The following is a 19,943-nucleotide window of genomic DNA, read 5'->3' as shown; positions in this document are numbered from 1 at the left end:
AGTAAGTTCTAATTACACTCACAAACAGAGGTTAAGATATAATTTTCTGATCTTATCCAAACAGTTTTTTACAGAGTGAAAGTGAGCATCTTCTTGGCTTACAGATCACTAATTAATCTAATTAAAGCAGCAAGACATATTGAATCAGGAATGCACAATAATACATAGTAAATAATCCTAGCTTTCTCTGCTGTATAATTCTCCTAGGGAATAGAAACTTTTTTCAAGCAAGAGCTCCTTTAGCTCACTTTAAAATAGTACATTATTACCTCATAGACACTTAATATTACTTGGTAGTGCATTGAAGATTTTTGTGCTTGTGTATTTTACACCTTTTGCACCAGAGACAGATTTTTCAGGTCACAGTGTATGTCACATTTCCTTCTTATGTTGTGATGATGGTACATTTCATTCATCTCATGTTGGCACGGACTGTGAAGCACGAATGTCATGATTGAAAATAGATATTGTGAAGTAGTGGTTAGTATTCCTATTTGCTTAAAAAGGTTGTGCCTTTAGTTTCATGGGGGCACTCCACACAAGATTTGGAAACCTTTTTCTGATTTGTAAAGACTTTTGTCAACAGCAGTGAATTACCCCTGAAGATTATTCCATAACACATAAGTGAATGGAATTAGCCAAAGTAAGCAGATTTTGAGCATTGGTGTCTCCAATTTTGGTGATTATATGGATGGCAAATGTTGCTGAACTAAGCCTTTTCAGAGTTTGGTGGATATGGTGTTCCCACCTAAGCCTGTTATCTATTTTTATGTCCAAGAATTTCAAACAATCTACCCTCTATATCTGCTGGCTCTCATGTGCAATGTTTATCTTCTATGGGCTTTTGTGACGAGAATGGAAATGAAATTAATTGATGTTGCTGAGGTTTATTGATGGAGAATTTACTGTGAACCAATTCAGAAGTCCTCTAGTAATTGGCTGGCATTTAATTCTATGTCAGGGGATATCTTACTGTCCATCACCAAATCTTTGTCATCTGCAAACATTGTAAAGCTGCTTGCTTTGTTTGAGGACAAATGTAGGTCATTGATGTATATCAGAAATACAGGGGACCAAGGACAGAACCTTGTGGAACTCCATAATTTAATGTTCACCAGTCAGGCTCTGCCCCTCCTATCTGTGTAGTGTTACCATCTAACACTATTTTCCATTGTCTGCCCTATAGATAGGATTTGAACCAGCTGCCCATTTGTCCTTGGAGTCCATAGTGGCATGCTTTCTCTATAAACATTCTACGATTGACACGGTGAAAGATATTAGACTAATCGCAAAATATGCCCACAGGTACTGTCTTCTTGTCAAGGTATTCCAAAACGTTATTGGTAAATGAAAATATAGCTTCAGTTGTGGAGGTACCTTCTCTGAAGCCATGCTGGTTTTTTCTAATTATTGGACTAGGTGACTGACTATCCTGGCATATACAAGGGTTGGAACTTAAATAGAGACAACTATTTATTCACAATCGATACAAAAAAGTTACATGTTTTCACCTGTTACTGTCCTTCAAAGTAGTCACCAGTGTTGTGTAGAACCCATTGCCAGCAATGTGGAAGGCATAGTATACCGTTAGCAGAGCCTGTTCTGTTGATGGTGTGAATGGTGCAGTCTAAAGTTATGGTCATTCTCATGTACGACTGCGATGATGTTATCCTAACAAATTACGTTCTTCCACGGCAGACTGTTAATGCATAGTATTACTGTTCATTTTCGGAGCATCACTTGCGATGACCTTTGCGAAAGAAGCAGCAACATTTTCTGCGCAACCCAACCATCATTTCGCACGACAATGTGCGGGCACATACAGTGCAAGCTGTGGCTGCTCTGTTCAGTTGATGGGACTGGGACGTACTGTGCCATCCACCATACTCTCCGGACTTAAGTCCTTGTGACATTGATTTGATTGCAAAGATGAAGGAACCACTTCACGGCATTCACTTCAGAACTGTTCCAGAGATTCGACAGGCAGCAGACCGCTCCATTCGCACCATCAACAGAACAGGCTCTGATAACGGTGTACTATGCATTCCACATCACTAGCAACAGGTTCTACACAATGCTAGTGACTACTTTGAAGGACAGTAACATGTAAAATAAACAGTTACCGCTATTTAAGTTCCAACCCTTGTATTAATTTTTCGAGGACTTTGGAAAATGTATTCAAAAGAGAGATAGGATGATAGTTTGTAACATCTGAGGCACTGTGTTTGTTGTAGAGGAGCTTGACAATAGCATACTTCATCCTGTCAGGAAAGATACCTTGTTTCAGAGAGGCGTTGAATATATGAGCTAGAACTTCACTGAACTGATTACAGGAGGCTTTTAGCAGTTTGCTGGATATGTTGTCAACAGGAGTTGAATTTCTGTTTTTTAAAGTAATAATGGTTTTTCTTACTTCCTACTATTTAGTAGATATTCCTATCTGCTCTATGGAATTTGAGAAATGATTTTCAGTATTTTTAAGGCCTCTTCTATGGAGCCATTGTGTCCTCTTTTCTCAGCAACACCTAAAAAGTACTCATTAAAAGTTCTTGCCACAGTCTCTTGATTTCTATCTGCCTTCATTACTGAGAACAATGTTACGGGACCTACTGGGGCAATTTGCACCAGTCTCATTCCTTATTGCTTCCCATACTGTTTTGATTTTGTTACTGAATTTATTAATTTTGAAGCACAGATAAACTTTTTGACTTCTGAATAAATTTACTTCATATTCTACAGTATTATAGTGATTTAGCTGTCATGTAAAGTAGATAACTTCACATCTCAGAATTCTTACCATCACTTTCCAATGATGATCCTTAATGGTACTTGTTGCTGATAATAGAAACCAATTTCACCTGATTTATACAGTTACAATACAATAGTCAAATATAATTTTTATGTGTACATATCTAGGCTTCAGAAAATGTAGGTATGTACTGTGATGCAAAAGTCTTCAACGAACTCTCATATAGTACTAAACAAGAAATTGGGAATGATTACCAAATGAAAAAAATTAAAAACATACTTCCATTGCCTTCAATAAATTATCTGATTGTAAAGATTCAATAAATGAAAATTCATGTTAGCTGTTTGGCAGAAAAGAAGGAATTTTCATTATAAAACTACTTGACAAGCAGCAGTCTGTTGTAAACCGGCCTCTGTTACAATAGATGTTGGTAACTATTTTCACTAAAAATATCAGTGTATTCATGCAGATATTAAGCTACCAATAAGAAGAGGTAGTGTATATTCCAAAACATCAGCTCTGCTTTACTTTGCTAGGGTACATTTAATTAGCATTGACACAAAGAGTATTACGGAGCATAGTGATATTTTATTTTTAATACAATGTACAGATTAAATTTTTGAAGTTGCTTCTCTTTTGGCAATCAATACTCCAACTCTACATTTACACCTACAATCATAATCTGCAAATCACTGTGAGTCGGGTAAATCATTTTTTAAAAGAGCTAGAAGTTCTGTTAGACAAAGCAGTTAGGCAATTCACATACATAATAACAGCAGCTGATCTAAATATTAACACACTGAAAGAAGGCTGTTATACTAGCAGTTTCAGTGACCTAATCAATACTTATGATATAAATCTGGAAGTAAATAGTATCACAGATACAGATACTTTAACAGATCACATACTTACTAATATTCCACAATAGTGACACAAAGCACAGGTCATAAACACAGCCATTGCTGACCACCATGGGATATTAACAGAGGCATCAGATAAGATAGCAAAGTCAGAAAATATCTTTAAAGGGTTGCAATGAACAAAGCAAGCAGACCTATGGAGGCAAGCAAACCTATGGAGGCAACAAAGATTAATGCATTCTAAAGACTGGAGTGATATATATCAAAAGCAAACATAAATAATGGATGGGAATCATTCTCCAAAACATTATCCTTTTTCATAGATGCATCAACGCAGTTCCCTAACTGTACAGAAAATTCCATGTGATAAACTGCACCTCGACCGACCACCACATTGCCAATGCAAGTCACATAACAATGACAATGGGTTTCTGATGGTGACTACCACTAGCATTGACCTCAACAGCGTAATTTCACCAGTCAACTGTGGTGATTATTGTTGTGTCTAGACAAGACAGCCTAGACACAATGAGAGGAAGCCGAAAGGCACGCGCTACGCTCACGCAGATGGGCGTGAGGTCTGAAACAGGATATGTAATGAATGCTATAAAGAAAAGTACGTAGCTTCTGGAATACTTAACTTTAATCCATCCTTTTGGTACATCTGGAGATTGTGGCGATACAAGTGAGACTGTTTAGATACATGCAATGTTACTAATGGCGCCTTGCTAGGTCGTAGCCATGGACTTAGCTGAAGGCTATTCTAACTATCTGCTCTGCCAATGAGCGAGGCTTCGTCAGTGTGCATCGCTAGCTACGTCGTCCGTACAACTGGGGCGAGTGCTAGTCCGTATCTCTAGACCTGCCTTGTGGTGGCGCTCGGTCTGCGATCACACAGTGGCGACACGCGGGTCCGACATGTACTAATGGACCGCGGCCGATTTAAAGCTACCACCTAGCAAGTGTGGTGTCTGGCGGTGACACCACAATTATACTACATTTCAAGTTTCCATGGACTCACATCTGGCAGCATTCCACAACTGTCAAACAATCCCGTCGCCATGTTGCCAATGTCATCATAGTCACCATCTGGCTGACAGCACAGCAAGTGCATACAACAACATGCAACATGCACACAAGCTTTCAGCATGCCATTCCCCCTCACCATGCCAAACATTAAACTCCTACTCTTCCACGCAGATGATTTGATGTTATAGTTTGCTATTGCTGAATGTTTCTTTTTTTTCACACCAAGACATTATGGACAATTCAGAAAAAGTCATTGCTCTACTATGTCACTTAGGGGAGCATGCCAAACTAGTGAGTGATGTCATCCTGTCACCACTGCCCTCAGATGAATATTAGGTGGCAAAATGAGCAATTCTCAGAGGAATCGCACACCCACTGGAACAAAATGAACATTAAGCACTGTACAAAATGTGCACTGGCAACGGAACTCCATCACAGATGTGGCTCCGCCACTGACACTCAGCTGACTCAGAGGTATCAACGATCACACGCTGTGGACTATCTGACTCACAAAGTTGCTGACTGCAGTCTGGGCAGCACTGATAGCCGACGAGCAGCAACTGATGGGAGACAGACTTACATTGGCCGACAGAATGTACACCCCCACCCAGACCGATCGACCCATGAGAATATGTCATACTGCAATGTTGGTTCATTGCATTCCACTACAGTATGATGTCTGAACAGCCCCAGCACTATCGATGTTCAGCCATCACAACAAACAACCGTGGCTGAATCAGACAACATTGACGCAGCATGCTGGTACCGCCAAACATTTGGTGATAAGGCACAAAAATGCTGATCTCCATACCAGCAGCCAAATGCTGTAAGTGGGTAGGATTAGGCGGACTTGTCCACCATGCTACAAAAAATAACTTTCCAGCCACAATCACCCCAACAGAAGGTGAGCGCATTTTCATTACAGAAGTGGTAGACGCACCCAGTTTCTGACTGACACTGGGTCCAATGTCAGTATACTCCCACAACACCTCACCTCAGTGTGATCCACCTGGGAACCTCTGGACCTCCTGGCTGCCAATGACGTTCCCATATGGGTATGCGGCACCATAATGAGAACAGTGATTTTTGATGATGGAGCACACCGCACACAGACTTTCTACATAGCACATGTCACACAATCAGTTTTTGGGATGACCTTCTTGTGACACTTCAAACTTTCATCTGACATGCCCTCACCTGCATCGTACCACCACAACACACACACACCATCACTGGGGCAGCACCTACTGATACTACAACATTGGAAAGTATCTGCAATGCCACGTAATGCAGCAAACCTTCACTGCACTGGACAAGCTGATTACAAACCACTTACAGCTTCTGGATGCACATGAAGAAAACCACTCATTGTGTTTACGACTTCAGTCACTTATACAGGAGCTCCACATGGCCCACACTACAATTGAAGTGTTGAAACAGCAGTGCACAGGCTGATCTGTGGGACCCACAGCCTCCTTGTCGGCCATGCCAGAACCGTGCTCACTGCTAACCTGGGTGGACAAGTCAACACAGGTACATACTTTGTGCTCTGCCTCCCAAGCCCATGCCAGTGTCTCCTCAATGGTGTATTCGTGTGCCATATGGAATGGAAAGGTCCACAGGATTCTCATTACACAGTGCAACACAAGGCACATAGACTAGATCCTTAAAAACTCATGCTGCAAAAGAAGCAGTCAATCAAATGATGTCGTTTGGTGTGCTTTGACAAGCTGACAGCCTGCAGGCATCGCAAATAAAAGCGGTTCTGAAGAAAGATGGATCAGTCTGCGTGTGCAGTAATTGTCACACATTGAATGCTCAAACTCTGTATGATTCCTACTTGGTACCAAACTTTCAAGACTTTACCCACAATCTAGCAGGGACTACAGTTTTTTCTGCCATTGATTGCAAGAAAGCATACAACCAGATGCCCCTGCACCAGGACAATATTCCAAATACTACCATTATCACGCATTTCAGTTTCTTGGAGTTCTTCGTAATGTCGTACAGTCTCAAAAACAACGTGCAGACATGGCAGTGTTTCATTGATGGTGTGCTTTTTAATGTCCCCAGTTACTATGCCCATAATAGTGTACTCCAAAGACAATGAAGTGCATGATAGAAACTTCAAAGAAATTCTCAGTGCCTTAGACAAAGTAGGATGTAATGTAGCAAATTATTATGAGTTGTGGAGCTGGGAGGAGAGCAGATGTTGGTACTCATTCTCAAACAGCTGACGCTCACTACTGGGCCAGGGATACAATACATATTTATTGATCTTCTTCACACTTAGTGTACCAAATTTAATAGATAACACAACCATTGTGCTAAAATTTCAAATCAATAACTTCAATACTTTCAGAGATATAAATTTTTACCTAAAACACATAATAATTGTGCTGGTATTGTGAAACAGAGTAAGGGACTGTGATGTATCAATACATAGTATCAATTAAAACTACAACCAAGAGGACAGGTTCACATAATCTAATTTTCTGGAACTTTCTTTAGTTCACTACCACAGATTTCTGAAGTCATTAAAAATACTTTGGAAAATTATTCTTTCATCATGTTTTGGTTGTGCATGTGTTTTGGAGAGACTGAGAGGGTGAAAGGAGTACATATGTAAAGTGAAGATGTGATACGGTATGAAGACTATTTAAATATCTGCATTAGGGAGTTGTTGTGCAATAGGGGAATTTGTGACGTTTGTCCGAGTGAGCTTGATCTTGAAAAGGCAGCCAGAAGGGTCATGGAGTATTAAATGTATTGGTAATTTATTTTGTGGAAAGGAATAATACTTTGTTTTCAATAAATTTTATTTAGTTTCAGTATTACAAGATTTATAGTCTAAATTACTTCTGGTAAAGTGATTGGCTGACAATAGATATACCGTGAGTATAGAAGTGCTCAACATGATCTGATGGGCTACTTAACATACAAGTGTTTCAGACGTGTTTAAGCAGATTTTTTTGCCTCAGATCTAAGAGTAGATAGAGTTACTAAGGAGCCGTCTTCTAGTAAACATCTATGTTAAACTGCACTGACCAAATTTGTATGAAAATTAAATTGTTTGTTTGGTTCTTGTGTAGCTGACAAAAAGCAACTACTGTTGTGAATATTTTGTGAAAGGTTGAGCCTTTTGAGTGGTTTGTTTAAGAAGATACTTGTGTGTGAACATTTCACGTCGTCCATAAACTCTGTGTGGTGTGTTTCGTGCAGGTACGAGGGTAATCCCAAAAGTAAGGTCTCCTACTTTTTAGAAGTACAGAACTCTGTTTGTGTGGCAGTTGGTCACACTGTTATGAAGAATGCTTCATGCGCTGTGTGTAAACATGTGCACGCCGTGCTCAAGCATTTACTCTTGGCTTGGCAGCTGTTGAGAATGGAGCTCCCGTTGGATGTTACCGCCAAGTGCTAATTACGCGCAGTTCGGTTTTTGAATGCAAAGGGCACTGCTCCAATTGAAATCCATTGCCAATTGATAGAAGTGTATAGTGAGTCTTGCATGGATGTCAAAAATGTTCCTAAGTGGTGTAGAGAGTTTGCAGCTGGTCGCACTGAAATTCACGATGAACAAAGGAGCGGGAGACCGTCATTTTCTGAGGAGACAATGTTGAAGGTTGAGCAAAGCATGCATGAAGATCGGCAGATCACCCTGGATGGTCTCTGCACGTTGGTTCCTGAGGTTTCCCGAAGCACCGCTCACAGAATTTTAACGGAAATATTGAACTACCGGAAGGTGCGCACAAGATGGGTGCCATGCATGCTGACTGAAGACCACATGCGGCAACGAGTTGATGCTTCCTGCACATTTCTTCACCGCCTTGCAGCCAAACAGGACAACTTTCTGGACTGGTTAAAAGAACATTCGGCCAGAAAGCTATTCAGCTCCAACGACGAGGTGAAAGAAGAGGTTCATAATTTTCTGAGCAGAATGGCAGCGAGCTGGTATGACATGGGCATACAAAAACTGTCACAGCATCTACAAAAGTGCATCAACAGAAATGGTGATTATGTCAAAAAATAGCTAAATGTTCAAGCTGTAAACTGATGTAAACCATTGCAGAAATAAACAGGTCCATGTGTTCATTAAAAAAATAGGAGACCTTACTTTCGGGATTACCCTTGTATAAATACATTATGTTGAGCAGTTCTTTACAAGAAGCCTACTGAACGACTGAATATGTTAACTTGCAAGTATTCATGCATCATTGACTGTTTAGGATTTTTAAAATATTGGGTTGGACTAAATATCTTCTGGCTGCTTTCAGGTGTGAACTTGTTACAGAGCCAGTCAGCAACAATGCACAATTGATGCCGCGATATCAAATATGGACCTGATAGCCATTTTCCCTGTTTTAAAAACAATAAACCAACTAAAAGTAAATTTTAGGCTTTTTTCTTTTTTTCCCCAAATGAGTCATGCAAGAATCCCAAACATTCGATAGTTTAAATAACTTCCAGCTACTACCCATGGAGTGGAGTAATGCGGCCTTTGCGTGATAGATATTTAGTTGAATTTTCTTCAACGCTGCTTCTGTCAGCTAAACCGGTACCTACCATCACAGACTGAAGAGGCAGACAACCTGAATGCTATCCAGCGAGTAGACTGATTGTTTAATGGACAGTGAGAGAATGTCCCACCCCACTGCATTTGGTGAGGAAAAGTAAAGTTCAGTGTCAAATTAACTTCAGAATAGCAGTGTAAAACCCATGTGAGAATGACCCGTGCATGTGGAGATAAACTTTTTAGCTGAAGTGATAGAAGAAGGACTTAAATCAAGTGCAGATACTGTGGACAATTTTAGCAGAGGGACAGGACACAGCAGGCAAAGATGTCAGCAAACTACAGGAACATCAATGGTTGGGAGTAGTGAGCAGTAGCAGATCTGGCAGCCAGAGCATTTGGCAGCTGTGGACAGTACTGTGTGGTCCCAGAAACTGGAGCCAAGCTGGCAGCCTTTGGCAGATGGTCTCTCAGTAGCATTTCGCCATGTTGACAATTTGGAGAAAAACTTAAGTAGTGTTTTGCTTCGTTAGGTGTGTGAGTGTGTTAAAAAACTTGTCAACATGGAGAAAAGTGATAAGCATGTAATAAGTGAAAGGAAGGAGATGATGGTATGAGAAGAAATTTTAGATTTGTTGTATCTCAAATTAATGACAATGGTTATCCAAAATCAGTATCTGATACTTATGGGTCAATTAGTGAGCAAGACATGGTGGAAGCTGATGTTAAGTTCACACCAGGTCTTGTGAAGGAAATAAAATAGGAGTCAGGTTTTGAAGTTGATGAAAAAGATGTAAATACTCCTATTCAAGAAGTAAGTAAGGAACAGACACCTGGTCCTAATGTTCATTAGTACCATTTACTGTCACTGATGCAAAAACAGAACCAGCATTGGAGGCTGGTGAGCAGAAAGCACTGTGAGCATGTTCCAAAACATTATGAAACAGATGGGGGGTATTAGCAGTATAATGAATGGAATGAATACAAAAATAAATGGACTTGGCTTTGATGTGGAAAGTAAAATAAGCGGACTAGGTACGGATATAAGTAATTTGACTACAAAAATAAATGAACTAGGTCTGATGTAGAAAGTAAAATAAGTGGATTAATATCTTAAATTAATCAGGGGTTTATAAAAAGGTCAGAAGAGTTTGATAATAAATTGAAAAATTTTAAAGAGGAAATTCAATGGGGAAATGGATCACAGAATTTCAGTCTTAAGTGATCCTGTAAAAAATTAGATATTGCATGAAAGAGAATCTTCAATATGAAACAAGAATGTAAGAAGGCTATTGTCAGAGTAAAAGGTGAGCTAACTACCCAAATTAAGCAATTTGCTGACGGTAGTAAACATCTAGCTGAATAGTTAAGTGCTGACTTGAAATAAATTACAGGCCTAAACAGATGATGTTGAAAAACACTGTCATGAGGATCATAAAATTATGGATGATAAAATTAAGGAGCTAAGTGACAAATGTAAACTGCTTGGAGAGCACTTCTATGCAAGAATAACTGATTTAGAAACTAACTTGTCAGAATTTACTACAGCAGTAAATGGTAACCTACAAGAGCATGACATTAGACTAACAAATGTAGAACAGAAAATTACTAACAATAGTGGTCATGTAATAATAAATACACTCCTGGAAATTGAAATAAGAACACCGTGAATTCATTGTCCCAGGAAGGGGAAACTTTATTGACACATTCCTGGGGTCAGATACATCACATGATCACACTGACAGAACCACAGGCACATAGACACAGGCAACAGAGCATGCACAATGTCGGCACTAGTACAGTGTATATCCACCTTTCGCAGCAATGCAGGCTGCTATTCTCCCATGGAGACGATCGTAGAGATGCTGGATGTAGTCCTGTGGAACGGCTTGCCATGCCATTTCCACCTGGCGCCGCAGTTGGACCATCGTTCGTGCTGGACGTGCAGACCGCGTGAGACGACGCTTCATCCAGTCCCAAACATGCTCAATGGGGGACAGATCCGGAGATCTTGCTGGCCAGGGTAGTTGACTTACACCTTCTAGAGCACGTTGGGTGGCATGGGATACATGCGGACGTGCATTGTCCTGTTGGAACAGCAAGTTCCCTTGCCGGTCTAGGAATGGTAGAACGATGGGTTCGATGACGGTTTGGATGTGCCGTGCACTATTCAGTGTCCCCTCGACGATCACCAGTGGTGTACGGCCAGTGTAGGAGATCGCTCCCCACACCATGATGCCGGGTGTTGGCCCTGTGTGCCTCGGTCGTATGCAGTCCTGATTGTGGCGCTCACCTGCACAGCGCCAAACACGCATACGACCATCATTGGCACCAAGGCAGAAGCGACTGTCATCGCTGAAGACGACACGTCTCCATTCGTCCCTCCATTCGCGCCTGTCGCGACACCACTGGAGGCGGGCTGCACGATGTTGGGGCGTGAGCGGAAGACGGCCTAACGGTGTGCGGGACCGTAGCCCAGCTTCATGGAGACGGTTGCGAATGGTCCTCGCCGATACCCCAGGAGCAACAGTGTCCCTAATTTGCTGGGAAGTGGCGGTGCGGTCCCCTACGGCACTGCGTAGGATCCTACGGTTTTGGCGTGCATCCGTGCGTCGCTGCGGTCCGGTCCCAGGTCGACGGGCACGTGCACCTTCCGCCGACCACTGGCGACAACATCGATGTACTGTGGAGACCTCACGCCCCACGTGTTGAGCAATTCGGCGGTACGTCCACCCGGCCTCCCGCATGCCCACTATACGCCCTCGCTCAAAGTCCGTCAACTGCACATACGGTTCACGTCCACACTGTCGCGGCATGCTACCAGTGTTAAAGACTGCGATGGAGCTCCGTATGCCACGGCAAACTGGCTGACACTGACGGCGGCGGTGCACAAATGCTGCGCAGCTAGCGCCATTCGACGGCCAACACCGCGGTTCCTGGTGTGTCCGCTGTGCCGTGCGTGTGATCATTGCTTGTACAGCCCTCTCGCAGTGTCCGGAGCAAGTATGGTGGGTCTGACACACCGGTGTCAATGTGTTCTTTTTTCCATTTCCAGGAGTGTAGTTTTGCAGAATCATCTGAAATGTTAACCACAGACAGTTTTTAAGACTTGATTCCTATAAGAGAGTGCATCCCAAAGGGTTCTGGAATGATTTTGAGGATATATTGTCTAGGTCGTTGGATTGACAAACAGAAAATAGGTTTTGTGGTATCTAATATTAAGGAGAAGCTTGTGTTTGGAAAAATTTAGCTGCAGACAAGTATGACAACATGGAAAGCCTCAAACAGGCTTTCTTTGAGAGACATTGGCAAGGCCATTGGTTCCTTGAAAAGGGTAGAGAATCTTTTCAAAGAAGAGGAAAATAATAATAGAGATTATAAGGTTCCTACTAGGAAAAATGAAGTGCAAGTAAACAGAATAGGTGTGCAGAGATCTAACAATCACAGAAAAAGGTCCAGAGGATGAGGAGATTTTATTGGATATAGAAATTATGACAGGAACAGGAAAGACAGTTATTAAAGTCAGCAATTAGCTGAGAGAGCAGAACAGCATTCCAGACAGCCAAATGAATGCTACACTATGGCTAATAGCAGAGTAGGTGATGAGGAAAACTAATAGTGTTTTTGTTTGCAGACTGCCAAAACATAGGTTAAATCTGCTAGCAAAACCCTTTGTAAGCCAGCAACCAACACACAACAACACACTAGTGGTACAGATACTATAAACATACCAGTGAGAATATTTATTTTTCAGAGAAATGTGGCAGAAATTTGTGAAAGATTAGATGAAAATCATGGATCTAGGAACTAGGTTAGGAAAGCACAGGAGTTATCTGATGAGATTGTGAAGCAGGATTTTAGTCTAACTGAGCACTGCAATACTAAAAAGGGTCCTGTAGGGAACATGGAAGAAATCACAGTACATGGGGAAAGTGTAGCAGAGGAGGAAGATATACCAGCATATGAAGATTTACGTAGAATAGAAGAGATTCTGTCCAATAGTGATGGAGCAGTTTCAGATGACAATGAAGGTATAAGTAGAGTGGAAGGAAGCTCATCGGATAGTGATGCAGCTACAGAAGTAGATGAAGCTTCGGTTATTTTGAAAATTCTGACAACATAGATGGAAGTGTTGCAGAATTTGAGAGTGTTAGAGATGGACAAATTTTGGATAAATGTTTTCATTTGTCACTAGAAGACGTTAATTAAAGCTGTCACAATTAAAGAGGAAGAAGATCCCCTAAATATGTGTGTTACTTCTGCATGAGGTATAGGATTCAACAGATGGGGCGTAGTGTTGGATTTATTGGAAGAACCAGGTCCTGAATCTTTTGAAGAATCATCAGGGCAACCGATAACAGAGGCTGCAGTTTTTTATGAAAAAGTTCCTTGCTTACTTGAGAGTGGTTCAGATGTATTTGCAGCGACAAAAATTTTTGTAGATGTTATTCCCAATCAGAAAGAAATAGTTATTATGGCAGTCTCCAGAATAAACATTGTAAGGGCCATAGGGAAAAGTAAGAAAGCATTAGCTCATGAGGTCATGTTACCTGTAAAGATTCAGGGTGAGCAACTGTACCAGAATTTCCTGATAATTTTTGATTAAGTGTCGAAAAGTTTGTTGGGGCAGACTTTTTGCAAAAACACAAAGGGAAGGACAGTTCTGGGAATAACAAGGCTGTCATTAGCATAAATGGAAAGTGTTTAACAGTGCCATTTGCATGAAGAAAGCACATGCGATGTACCTATACGTTCCTGCAGGAAAGAGATGATATCATGGTGCACAGTGAATATGGAGGAAGGAAGGAAAAGTATATGCAGAAAGATGATGGGGACAGTAGTAAATAATTGGCCTCAGGGGATGAGGTTTCTTTGTGATGAGGTGTTTGACAAATATAAGGCATCCCTAGTTGTTGGCAGCATTATTTCATTTTCATTTCATATTGTCAACCTACCTCTTCTTCATTCAGAACTTTTGCTATCATCTGTTCATTCATCACTATCTGATGTATTTAGTGCGCATAGTGTTTTGTAGGAGATAAGAGTTACTGACAAAACAATTTTGAAAAATTTCAGTACACAAAACAGTACTCACTTATTAAGTAATGGATGAGGATTGAGTTAGGAGAATATGTGAAATTTTTATAGAATAAGGTAACGTGAAATGTAAATGTGATGAAATGTGCTTCTATATGTTTATGTAAAAGCTTCAGAACAGAACTGTTATAATTGCCAACGCATAAAACCAAGATATTTCATACAGACTTGAATGTGAACAGGTTGTGTCTTTTATGACAACTGCAAACTCAGGCAGTTATTATAAATGTTTTCAGTAAGTTTTCGTTCATTGTGTATTTGTATACATTATGTAAAGCTTATGTAACAGGAGGTCTTAGCCTTAATATGTGAAGATTTTCTAAAGTTGAGAAATGTGTCTACTAATATTTGAGAGCAAAGCTGGAAAGATTTATGATATGAAGCAGAGAACTTGCATAGTAAAGAGAGCTGTTTTTCAGCAGTACCTTGCTTAAGTGAATTTGAGTCTGAACTGCCTTTTAATGATTGCTGGTTTGGAATTTGAGATGGGTAAGGAGAGGAACAGTTAGAGTACCATTTACTTTTGGTTAGTAAAGATTGGTACACCTTTTCCCGAAAACAATTTTTTTTGGAAAAGAATTTATGTTGAATAATACTTTAGTGGAATAATATTATTACTGGATATGTAAAGTCAAGTAAATCTAGAAAATTGTCTTTATAAATGTACCAATTGTGACAAACAAATAGTGTGCATATTTGGACAAAACCGGTATAACATTCTTCTTTGCAGGAAGCAAAGTAATAATTGTTTGGCTTAGATGTACTGTATTTTGCAGATACACCCATTATGGAAATCTGATGTGAGACTTACTTGCACCTGACACATTAGTGGACGTTGTTTGTAAAGCACCCAGGTGTGGAATTGGTATAACAGTAAATGTGAAAAAAAGTTCCAATGCTGTTTCATCGAAAAGTAGGTGCTGAAAATATATTATTTTTATAGATGTTCACCACAGCAGGGAGGGGGGGCAGGGGGAAGGAAAAAAAGGAAAAAAGAAAAAACAGGTTAAAGATAGGAAATGGTTCCCACTCTCATACCATTGTCGAATAGGACAAGGACACCAACAATAGCGCTTTTTGTAAGAAGTCTGTGGAAAAGTACACTTAGATAAGAGACGCCCTCCATGGTATCTCTACGTAGTAATGATGATGATGGTGATGATGTTTGGTTTGTGGGGCGCTCAACTGCGCATTTATCAGCGTCCTTACAAATTCCCAACCTTTTCTCAGCCCAATCTCGCCACTTTCATGAATGATGAGGAAATGATGAGGACAACACAAACACCCAGTCATCTCAAGGCAGGTGGAATCTCTACATAGTGTAGATTACACATAGCGGATGTATATTTTAATGAAGGACATCCACCAAAGTGTCTTTTATACAATGATGGATTCAGTGAATTAATTTAGTAGGTTTTTTTCATTGCAAAAAAATCTTACAATGAAAATGGGAAAGTAAAGTCATAAATTGAAAGGTCTTTATAGAAATTTCAAGTATATTAATTTTTGACAAATGGACATTTGTTTTGTTGAAAAGAATAAAAAAATTGAGTTTAGTAGCAAACATATTTTGTAACTATTTTTGTAAATAATTTTGATGTATTGCTATCAAGTTCAAGCCATACAAAATCAATGTCTTAGTATAACAAGTTAACATTTTCATTTTTCAATAACCTTTTTGGCATTCAAAATTTTGTAAAGAATCAGTGGGTAATTGTTTGGTTAAAATTACATTGTAGCAATAATTTTTCTGTTACATGAACCTCAAATGTAGTTGACAGTAATTTTCCGTTCATAAGGGCTGTGTAACAGAGCAAAATTATTTCAAGTTGTCATCTAGCATTGAAAGTGTAGCTTGCAAGGAGCCGGGAGGAGAGTAGATTTTAGTTCTCATGCTTGCACGGCTGATGTTTAATGGTCCAGCTGTGCAATTGTTACACATACTCTCTATGAATCTGAAGAAGTACTATTAAATATTGATCGATCTTTTTCATACTTAGTGTACCAAATTCTATAAATAACACAACCATACAACTAAAATTTCAAATCAATTACTTCAGTACTTTGGAGATATAAAATTTTACCTAAAACACATCAAAACTGTGCTGGTGTTGTGAAACAGAGTTAGTGACTGTAACATATTCATCTATAGTATCAATTAAAACTACAACCAAGAGGATAGGTTCACACAATCTAATTTTCTGGAAGTTTTTTTAGTTTCATTACCACAGATTTCTGACGTAATTAAAAATACATTGTAAAATTATTATTTCATCATGTTTTGGTTGTGTGTGTGTGTATGTACTTAAAGTGAGAAGGTGATATTGTATTAAAACTATGTACACGTATGCATGAGAAAGTTGTGCAATAGGGAATTTGTGATTTATGTCCGAGTGAGCTTGATTTTGTAAAACACAGCCAGAAGGGATGTGGAGTATTAAATGTATTGCTAATTTGTTTTGTGGAAATGAATCATATTTTGTTTTCATTCAATTTTATTTAGTTTCAGAATTATGAGATTTCTAGTCCAAACTACTTATGGTAATCTGATTGGCTGACAATAGACATACCGTGGATATAGAAGTGCTCAAGATGATCTGATTGGCTGCTTCACATACTAGCCAATAGGAATTCAGTGTTTCCCATGTGTTTAAATAGGGCTTTGTCCCTCAGACCTAAGAATAGAAAGAGTTTCTCAGGAGCTGTCTTCTAGTAAACACCTATGTTAAACCACACCCCCCTCACTGATGCATTAAAAGGATCAAACACTCACAGACACCACCAGTTCACATGGACCAAAGACATCCAACAGGCTTTCGCACGTTTAATCAACAGTTTGGTTTCAGCAGTGGCTTTAGCCCATCTGTTGCTGGGAGTGCCTCTTACAATCACTACTGATACCAGCGAGGAAACAATAGGAGCGGTACTCCATCAAATCATTGACAAGCAAGTGCAACTGCTCTGGTTCTTCTCCAAAGAGTTCTCTAAAGCCCAACCACAGTATTCTGCATTTGACAGGGAACTTTTAGCAGTCTACAAAGCTGTTCACTATTTTAATGAAGATATTAGCGGTCAAGTGGTTGTGATTTATACACACCAAAAACTGGCCATGGATGCAATTCAACATCTGTCGACATGAGTTACTGCAAGTCAGTTTAGATACTTGTACAATATTTCTCAATTTACTATGGATGTCTGCTAGTTACAAGGAGTGGATAACATTGTGTTGGACTACCTCCCATGGCTCAATACCATATCACTGCAACTGGACTATCTCCAAATTGCATGGGAACAGACATCAGATCCATCAATTACAGCGCTTGCTTCTGACCTGGCGACCAGTTTGAAGGTAGTACAATGTCAGCTACCAGAGACGTGTGCAGCTCTACTCTGTGATACTTTGCTTGGAAAACAATGGCCACTGGTTCCAGTCTCCATTTGTGCAGCCATTTTTTGGTCGTTGCACCATCTCTCCCATCTAGGAATATGGCCCACAATGTGTCTTGTCACTGATTGCTTTGTATAGTTAAACATTAAAAGAAACTTCAAAGTATGGACATGTGCAAGCACTGCCTGTCAACAAGGCAAAGTCAGCCATCACACACAACTGCCACTATGCCACTTCACAGTTTCAGGGACAATTTTGTCACATTCATTTGGACCTTGTTGGTCCTTCAATGGAATTGTCAGGACAAAAATACATCCTCTCCAAGATTAATTGTGTGACACAATGGGTTGAGGCAAAACCAATGACCAACATGATGGTAAAAGCCACAGCTATGGCATTTGTGCTTGCATGGATCACACAGTTCAGCTTCCCACTCATGATAATGATGGATCAAGAATAACAATTTGAGGCCTCACTGTTTGAAGCATTATGCAACATGTGTGGCATCGACTACTGGTGTACAACTGCTGGTGTAAGACATCATACCATCCACAGAGCAATGTTCTTGTCAAGAGGTGGCACAGAACAATGAAAGCACAGCCCATATGTCATGGCAGTGAATGGGCAGAAGTGCTCTCTTGGATCTTGCTAGGGGTATGCACCATTGCAGATGAGGACCAACAGGCTTCGCTTTCCGAATTGCTATATGGAGAGACACTGCAATTACTGGCGGACCTTTTCACATCACCCATGGTTGATGACCCATAACCATTACCAAAAGTATTAAAAGTAGTACAGAGAAGAATTCAGTGCACCGTTATGCCATTGCCGTGGCCCCAGACAGCACTACCTACCTTCATATACAAGGCACTGACCACGACACAGCTCATCATGTTGCGTGACGACTTGGTCCGACCTGCACTCACATCCCCCTACAACAGCTCACACCAAGTCATCAGCCACAGCAGCAAAACCTCTCAAATCGAGGTCAACAGCAAACTGAAAGTGGGGCCATCAACAGTTTGAAGCTAGCAGTACCCTGGAAGATCCCTCCACCGAATCCACACCACTTCTGTCACCACTACCAATGTCAACGGAATGTGGACAACCAGCTTCACCTATGCAATAGCCACTAATGGTGGATGGTGAAGTGCTACCTTCCACCTTAGTGTTCAGCTGACCACAACACCTCCCATGACACTTCAAGGATTACAAACTCACATAAGCAGCAGCAGTCATTCGTCACCATGCCACCATCTCCACACATGCTCTGCACTCCATGAGAAGGGCTCTGTGGGGACTCTGAACAATAATATTGCTGACAGACAATGTATATGCTCTCTTCTGGAGCCATAGTCAGTATGCTCTGTACTTCTGTATTGAACAGATGCTATTTACTGTACTAAGTGGGAAAAAATGGTGTGTACAAAACGCAACCGTAGTTGGTAATAATTCACTATTGTATTGCCTATACTGTGAGAACCCACCACCTTCTACACAACAGTTTGCCAAACTACATAAATATAACAGAAACCATGTATGCTTTCAAAAGCAAACTAAAATGTCACTTGATTAAAACTTGTCTGTACAGTATTAAAAAATACCTTGAAGCGAAAACTTAATGTAATGTTTCATATGCAACTGTGCAAATATCTAAAAAAAATTTAGAAAACATAAAGTGATTTTAATCTTTGGTAATTACATGTGTAAATCAATGTTTCTTTTTTTTAGATATTTCTATTTTAGAGGCTATTTTTGAATAAATCATCATTTTACTGAAATATGCGTGTAGTTGTGTATTTTTGAAACTTATAATTTTTCAGACTTTGTGTAATCTTGTCCAATACCATTTACAGAATGCTCCAAAGACATAAACAAATGTATATGGCAGTGTGTACTTCTACAGCATATGGATCTCAATGCTGCTGGATGGTAGTTTTGTAGATCACTTCTACTAATTTCCTTGGAGACAGTCATGAGATATTCCTTCTTCCTACCACTGGGTACAGTTTTTTGTTTGAGAAATCTATGGGATATAACTGCTACAAGGGGTGCTAACTCCACTCTAAACTTTGTATGGAATTTGTTTGATCTTTGCAGTATTACACGAATTAAACTGAGACAGTGTTCTTGGATTTGTAAAGGAACATATGAAAATGGTGTTCAACATTACTGATTTTGCTTTGCTACCATCAATTTTGTTTTATCGTCCTTGAGTATCTTGACACCACCTTTGCTGCCACTGATAGTCTTTACATATGACCAGGACATGACCAGGATCTCTTTGGGTTTTGTGAGAGGTCTTTGAAT

The sequence above is a fragment of the Schistocerca piceifrons genome, chromosome 3, assembly GCF_021461385.2.
Source record: "Schistocerca piceifrons isolate TAMUIC-IGC-003096 chromosome 3, iqSchPice1.1, whole genome shotgun sequence".
Classification (NCBI taxonomy): domain Eukaryota; kingdom Metazoa; phylum Arthropoda; class Insecta; order Orthoptera; family Acrididae; genus Schistocerca; species Schistocerca piceifrons.
This window is presented reverse-complemented; position numbering follows the sequence as displayed.